Source organism: Benincasa hispida, chromosome 5 (genome assembly GCF_027475165.1).
Source record: "Benincasa hispida cultivar pf3 chromosome 5, pf3_genome.v1.1, whole genome shotgun sequence".
NCBI lineage: Eukaryota > Viridiplantae > Streptophyta > Magnoliopsida > Cucurbitales > Cucurbitaceae > Benincasa > Benincasa hispida.
This window is the reverse complement of record NC_143482.1, coordinates 33,133,849-33,141,367: the sequence shown is the minus strand read 5'-3', so window position 1 is coordinate 33,141,367 and position 7,519 is coordinate 33,133,849. Positions and strand designations below refer to the sequence as shown.

At 32.5% G+C, this 7,519-nt stretch overlaps 2 pseudogenes across 1 annotated transcript; both read right to left on the bottom strand.

Annotated features, from left to right (window-relative positions):
* Nucleotides 1-278: 278 nt before the first annotated feature.
* Nucleotides 279-658, bottom strand: LOC120077548 (UDP-glycosyltransferase 85A8 pseudogene; annotated as a pseudogene).
* A 1,233-nt stretch (nucleotides 659-1,891) lies between these two features.
* LOC120077549 (7-deoxyloganetin glucosyltransferase-like) lies at nucleotides 1,892-6,105 on the bottom strand (annotated as a pseudogene). The gene is made up of 3 exons (XR_016529583.1): nucleotides 5,532-6,105; nucleotides 5,368-5,406; nucleotides 1,892-4,368 (listed from the first exon to the last, which is right to left on the bottom strand). The product of XR_016529583.1 is annotated as a 7-deoxyloganetin glucosyltransferase-like (transcript).
* Nucleotides 6,106-7,519: the final 1,414 nt, after the last annotated feature.

Genomic DNA, 7,519 nt, shown 5'->3' with positions numbered 1-7,519 from the left:
TGCTCAATAAATTCTGTGAAACATTGTGACCAATTTGTAATAGGGTGTATACAAAATAATACAATTAATATTCCTGAAGTATAGAAGATATTACAATATAGCCAGATATGATATTAAAATACAGAATCTAATGATATGTGGTTTGTCCCAAATTACTATAGAGGTTCCTTAATAATATAGATCATGAAAAGTACCGATACATCCATAAAGTCTTGAAATATAAACCATTTAACTAAAGTATCTATATATTTATGTAAATACAGTAAGTTACAATGAAATCACTTCACTTTTGATAGAAGAACTTCCTTAATTAATTTATCCAGTTGTTTCCAAGCAAAACCACCAAGTTCATATGCTTCTTCAGCTTTACTCTTCATATTCATAACATTCTCCTTCATTTGCTTACCCTTTTCTCCATCCATTAACTCTCTCACAAGCTTCTCAACTTCATTTCTTTTCACATTGTTATCAATTTCCATTCCAATCCCCCATTCACTGCAACAATAATGACAATTTGTTTGTTGTTCAGCAAAGAAAGGCCATGTAATCATTGGAACTCCAGCACATATACTTTCAAGTGTTGAATTCCATCCACTATGTGTTAAAAACCCTCCAATTGAAGAATGGTTCAACACTTGTTCTTGACATCACCAACTTGCTATCAAGCTTCTTTCCTTGATTTGTGTTACAAATTCATGTGGCAAAATGGCTGAATCTCCCAAAACTAAATCAGGCCTTGTAATCCATAGAAATGGCTTCTTGCTATTTGCTAATCCCCAAGCAAACTCAATTAATTGATGTGATGTCATAACTGTGATACTACTAAAGTTTACATAAATTACAGAATTTGGTTCCTTTGAATTCAACCATTCAATGCATTCAAATTCCTCCACCCAAAGATTAGACCTTATTGCTCTTTGTTTCTCATCTTCCATTTGCTTGACAAGTAAGTGAAGAGGACCAATTGTGTAAATAAGAAAATTGATGGAAGAGAGAGCCTTTAATACATCCTATCGAATGTGTTCAATATAATTGCAGAAGCTTCTCTACATTGTTTCATCTTCAGAAGAATAAAATTTAACATGATATCATTTGGATATGTTGTTTAATAAAAGTAGGAATATCCCTCAAACGTATATTCTTCATTCCCTCAGTCCATTCTATAGTTCTTTCTAGATATCCATCTGTCAAATAGCTTGCATCTGTGAACCAATAAATAAGATTAAACCCCAAATTAATTGAAAATTTTAAATTTAATAATTTTTTGTCTTCCATCCCCATAGAAGTAACAAGGTCTTCAACTTTGGCTTGTCATAATTTTGTCGAGAGCATGCAATGGAAACTCACAAATAAATAACCAACAAAAGATTATTCGAGAGGAAACAAAATCACTTTTATTTGAAAGTTTTCAAACTTGGTTCACACTTTTAATTGAACTCTCTTTGTGTGTTCTTTTCTACACACTTAGTCGCCATTTCAATACAAAATATCAATTCTATATATAGGATTATCATGGGCATGTCTAAATCTATAACTCTCTCAACACATAAAAAACCTTTAAAGTCCTATATTTAATTTATTAACATATCTAACTCTCTCCAATATATGACCTTACCAACTTTTCATTAATTAAAATACCTAGTTAATTCACATCTTTTAATTCATCTATAATTCATCTAATTAAAACATGTTTAACCTACAACATCCCCCCTTAAACATATTTTCTAAAATCTTCAAGCAAAGTTCTTAACTTATTAAATACATCAACTTTGAGTGGCTTTGTGAAAATATCTGCAGTTTGATCTTCAATCTTCACATGTTCAACTTGAACCTCCTTTCTTGAAATTCAATATCTGATAAAATGAATCTTGTATTAATGTGCTTACTGCGGTTATGAAACATTGGATTCTTTGTTAGAGCAATTGTTGACTTATTATCACATCATATTCAAAAATTCGAACTATCTTTAGCAAATTCCTTAACTAAACTACATTACAAATACATGAGGCTGCAACAACATATTCTGCCTCACAAGTAAATAATGTCATAATAGGTTGTTTCTTAGAAATCCCAGTAAATGCAATATTACCAAGAAAGAACACGTATCCCCTTGTACTTTTTTTGTCATTATCATCTCCAATTCAGTCATTAACACAACAACCTTCATGCTTGAATTATTTAGATGAAGAATAAAATAATCCATAGTCAAGCATACCTTTGAGGTAACGAAGAATTCTTTTTGCCACTTTCAAACGAGTAATTATAGGAGTTTCTATAAATTGATTCACCAATCCAACACTGAAAAGAACATTTGGTCATGTGCAATAAAAAATCTCAAACTCCCAATTAAGCTTTTGAAATATGAAGGATCAACTGTATCTCATTCTTCATATCTGGACAACTTTATCCCAATTTCAATCGGAGTTGTGTCAGGATTAGAATTGATCATCTTGAACTTCTCTAGAATTTCACTAGTATATCGTTCTTGAGAGATAAAAACACCTTCCTCTGACTGTTTCACCTCATTGCCAAGATAATGTGACATCAGTCTAATATCTGTCATTTCCAAATTTTGGGTCATTGCCTTCTTGAGATCTTAAAATATACTTCTACAATTTTGCTGTAAAAGTTAAGTCATCCACATCCAGACAAACCAACAAAATATCTCCACGATCATTAGTTTTAATATAAAGAGAATATTCATAAAGACATCTTAAATACCCATTGTCAAGGAAATATTTGTTGATTCTGTTATTCCATATTCAAGGCGCTTGTTTCAATTCGTACAACGCCTTCTTTAATTTCAAGACTTTATCTTGTTAACCTTTCACAACATAACCAAGAGGTTGTTCTAAGTAGATTTATTCTTCTTCCAAACATCCATTCAAGAATTTTGGTTTAACATCCATTTGAAAGATCTTCCATTTACTTTGAGCAACAAGTGCAATTAACAACCTTATACTTTTCAATTGGGTAACAAATTCTTCATGGTAGTCAATGCCTTTTTTTTGATAGTAGCCTTTTGCAACTAATCTTGTTTTATGCCTTTCTACTTCTCCCTTTTCATTTTTTTTTGTCTTGAATACCCATTTGACACCGACTTCTTTCTTTCCACTTGGAATAGTAGAAAGTTGCCATTTGAAAGATCTTCCATTTACTTTGAGCAACAAGTGCAATAAAAAACGTTATGGTTTCCAAATGGGGAAAAAATTCTTCATGGTAGTTAATGCCTTTTCTTTGAGAGTAGCCTTTTGCAATTAATCTTGTCTTATGCCACTCTACTTCTCCCTTTTCATTTGTTTTTGTCTTGAATACCCATTTGACACCGACTTCTTTCTTTCCACTTGGAATAGTAGAAAGTTTCCATTTGAAAGATCTTCCATTTAGTTTGAGCAACAGGTGCAATTAACAACCTTATGGTTTTCAAGTGTGGAACAAATTTTTCATGGCAATCAATGCCTTTTCTTTGAGAGTTACATTTGGCAACTAATCTTGTGTTATGCCTCTCCACTTCTCCCTTTTCATTTCTTTTTGTCTTGAATACCTATTTGACACCGACTGCTTTCTTTCCACTTGGAATAGTAGAAAGTTTCCATGCATCATTCTTCTCTTTGACCTTTATCTATTTATCCATGGCAGTCGTCCACTTTTAGTCTTGCAAAACTTCTTCAAAATGCAAAGGTACGCTGTCACCAAATAGACAAAAAAGAGTAAGATTATTAAAACTTTAACTTAACTCTTCAATCTCATCATATATGTCTCGTAAACTTCTCATGCCACGAGGTCCTTCACTTGAACTTGCAAATGATGAAGATGCACTTTATTGTGGAGTGATTGCCGACTTTGGTAGTGTTGATGTAGAAACAATGTGACTAGACTCATCCTCATCATCACGATAAAGTAAAAACTTATAGTCTTTTGGTTTCTTATTCCAATTCCATGTTGCTTCCTCATCAAACACAACATCTCTACTTACCACTGTCTCTTTATAGCATCATTATAAAGCTTGTAACCTTCTGAGCTTGCATGATAGCCAACAAAAATTTGCTTCTCACTTTTATCATCGAGCATCCTATACTTTTGATAAGGTATATGTACATAAGCGATACTTCCAAATACTCTCAAATAAGTAATGGACAATTTTTTTTTCGTGTTCATGCTTGTTGAGGCATTTTCTTCCACAACTAGTAAGAGAATGATTGGACAAATATACAACACATTCAACAACTTGTGCCTAAAATTCTTTTGCCATCTTCTTACTTTTCAATATGCTTCAAGCCATATTGAGTATTGTTCTGTTCTTCCTCTCAACTACACCATTTTGTTGAGGAGTCCATGGAACTATCATAGGCTGATAAATTCTATTATCTGCACAAAAGTTTCTGAAGTCATTTGAAGTGAATTCTCCTTCCTGTGTAATCTCAAGGCTAGGTAATAATCACTTTCTTTTTCGACAAGAGTTTTAAATCTCTTGAACATGTCAAATATTTCCGATTTATCTTTGACAAAATAAACTCAATTCTTTTGGCTGAAAAAAACAATACATAATAAGAAATAATTATTCTTATTGAAAGAACTTGGTTTGGTCAGCCCAAAGAGATTAGTGTGAACTAACTCTAGCGGTCTCCTTGCTCTTGCAGAAGATTCTTATAGAAAAATTTTCCTTGCTTGCTTGCCAAAAAGATAACCTTCAAAAAATTGATATGGGTGTTTTACATATGGTAGTCTTTTCCCCATGTTTTTCCTTGTTAACAGTCTTAAGCCATCAAAGTTTAAATGCCCAAGTCTCAAGTGACAAATCTAAGATGAATCTTTCAAACATAACTTCAAACAATTAGTAACATCAGTTTGAATGTTTAATAAAAACATTCTATTCTTCATCATTTTCATTTTAGCAATCATATTACCACGATTATCCCTTATCAAATGACTATAATCCTTCATCAAAATATTATACCCTTTCTTTAAGAGTTGTCCTAAACTCAAAATATTGCTCTTCATATCAGGCACACAATAAACATTAGAGGTAAACTCATGCTTCCTATTCTTCAAGTTGATCAAAATCTTCCCTTTTCCTTTAACAAGAATTTGGATGGCATCACCAAATAGGATATTACCATAAACAGATTCTTCAAGTTCCACAAACATTGACTTATATCCACACATGTGATTGCTTCCACCATTATCAATATACCATGCATTGTTTTCACATGTTTTTTGGTCTTTGCATGCTAGAAGCAAAGGTGACTCACCGCTTTCTTCATATTTCTCAGCATAATTTGCATTTTCTTCTACTTTATTCCTGCATTCCCAGGAATAATTGCCAATTTATCATAGTTATAACTTGCAACCTGGCTTTTATCATACCTTCTTTCATTATTTGATCTTTCTCCATAATGTGAGATCCTTGACAAGTATATAAAATGAAATTAGGATTCGACTAAAAATTGATAAACTTAAAGAGACACCGTCTTGAGGGACATGTTTGAATCATTAAAACCTAAAGGGTAGGGACTCAATTGAAATCATACCTCTAAGTGGGACCAACCCTTGGTTCATGAGCTTAGGATATTGTAAATAACCCAAGTAGCCACAAGCACTAGTTGTAAAGAACAATGCATAAGGAATGTTAAACTGATTAGCAGCTGAAACAGAGAAGAACATAGCAACATCGCTAACAACACAGCTAACAAGTGGAATGCAATAGAAGTAGAAGCATTCAAGTTTAGTTGAGAAATAAGGTCAGACAATGGAGCTAAGCATTTCTTGTTGACGGATTCACAGAGTGCAGTGATATCTTGGGTGGAATTGGGCTCCGACTACAGAAGGCCGTCCGGAATAGTTTTGAATTGAAAATCTAGCAAGCCACTGAGAGAATCGAGGCCTCTCGATTCGAGAAGACGCCGATAATTGTACTCGGTGTTGACGAATGTTATGTTGAAACCTCTATGGTGAAGATGCTTTGCCAAATTCAACATACGGGTGATATGGCCTTGAGCTGGATATGGAATACAAACAGCATGTGGTTTATCATTTTTTGAGATGGAATAATGATCCATCTTTGAATCCTTTTCTTCAAATAACAAATTGTTGGAATTGCAAAACACAATTGTTATGGGCTGCAAAAGGAAAGTCGTATAGAGCAGTAAGGATATTGGACTTTTCTCAATGAAAGAAGAAATATCCAAACGTAATTATTATTGAAGTAGAGTGGAGACTCTTGGAAAGCTAATTATTGAAGTTTTTGTAGCCCAAATTATTAAGACTTATTTTTTAATAGTTGACTAGATGATAAATTTGGTCCCATTGGACTCTGTTTCAACTTGGTCTCAAATTTGGATCTAGTTTCGATTTTGTTTCTATGGTTTTGGACAAACGGTCCCTAAAAGAAATCAACACAAACATGCGGTTCTTAAAATATTATCTCTAGTTTTGGTTTTATACAAAAGCATCTTAAAAATCCATGTTACAAGAGGGTTATCCAATAATTTTTTAATACAATTGAGAAAAGGGATTCGAATCACAAACCTTGTGGGTACTGGCACACTCGTTTACCAATTTAGTTATGCTCGCTTTTATAAGGTTATCCAAAATTAGATAAATGTCTCTCGTAATAGGGTATCCTTATTCGGATGTATGGGCATCTTAAGATGCCTAAATATATATTTCACATTGACACAAAATAAATAGGGTGATCTAGATATTAATTCTAGGAAAACCTTGGATTAGGGGAGCTTCAAATAAAGATGATGCTAGCTAGATTTAAAAGAGCAAAAAAAGGAAAAACAAAATTTTGATAGGTTTTAAGAAATTAATTCAATAGGCAATCAATACATTTATTTGTTAGGACTTAATTTTCGTTGGCTTTATTAATTTTTTCTTTAGTTAGGTTAAAATTGCAAGTGGAGGAAATTAGTCCAATAGATAATAAATTTTGCGCACATAACAAAAGAAACATATAATAAAGTTTCAAATTAATCCAAAGTCTAAATATTAATATGATGGCCAACGGTAATTAAGAGATGTTGAATGAAAAATTTTGGACCAATCACAAATTTTTACATAATTCACCAAATAAATGATGAAATTATACATCATCTAATTTGGGACTAATTAAAGTTGACATGTGTTCTAAATTAAAATGAAGATTAAAATCAACATAAAATTGGCAAATCTGTTTGTCCATTTGATATTATTAGTTGGGTTAAAATCCAATTGAACCCAAAAACACGCTTCATTTTATGCAAATGTCAAATAAAGCTCAAATCCAATTAATTGAACCCAAAAGCCAGATCCATGGTCCAACCAAACTCAAACTTACAAAGCCCACCGAAAAAACTCTATAAATAGAGGAGTTTCCTTCATTTGAAAGGGTTAGAAATTTTAGACATGAGAGAGTCTGAAATTTTATACTCTAGTGAATATAGAGAGAATTTTAGATAGTCAAAATCCCTAACTCTTGAAGATCGAACAATTGCTCGAAGCTTAAGTCCTAACAAACAGGAGTTCTTCAAAAATC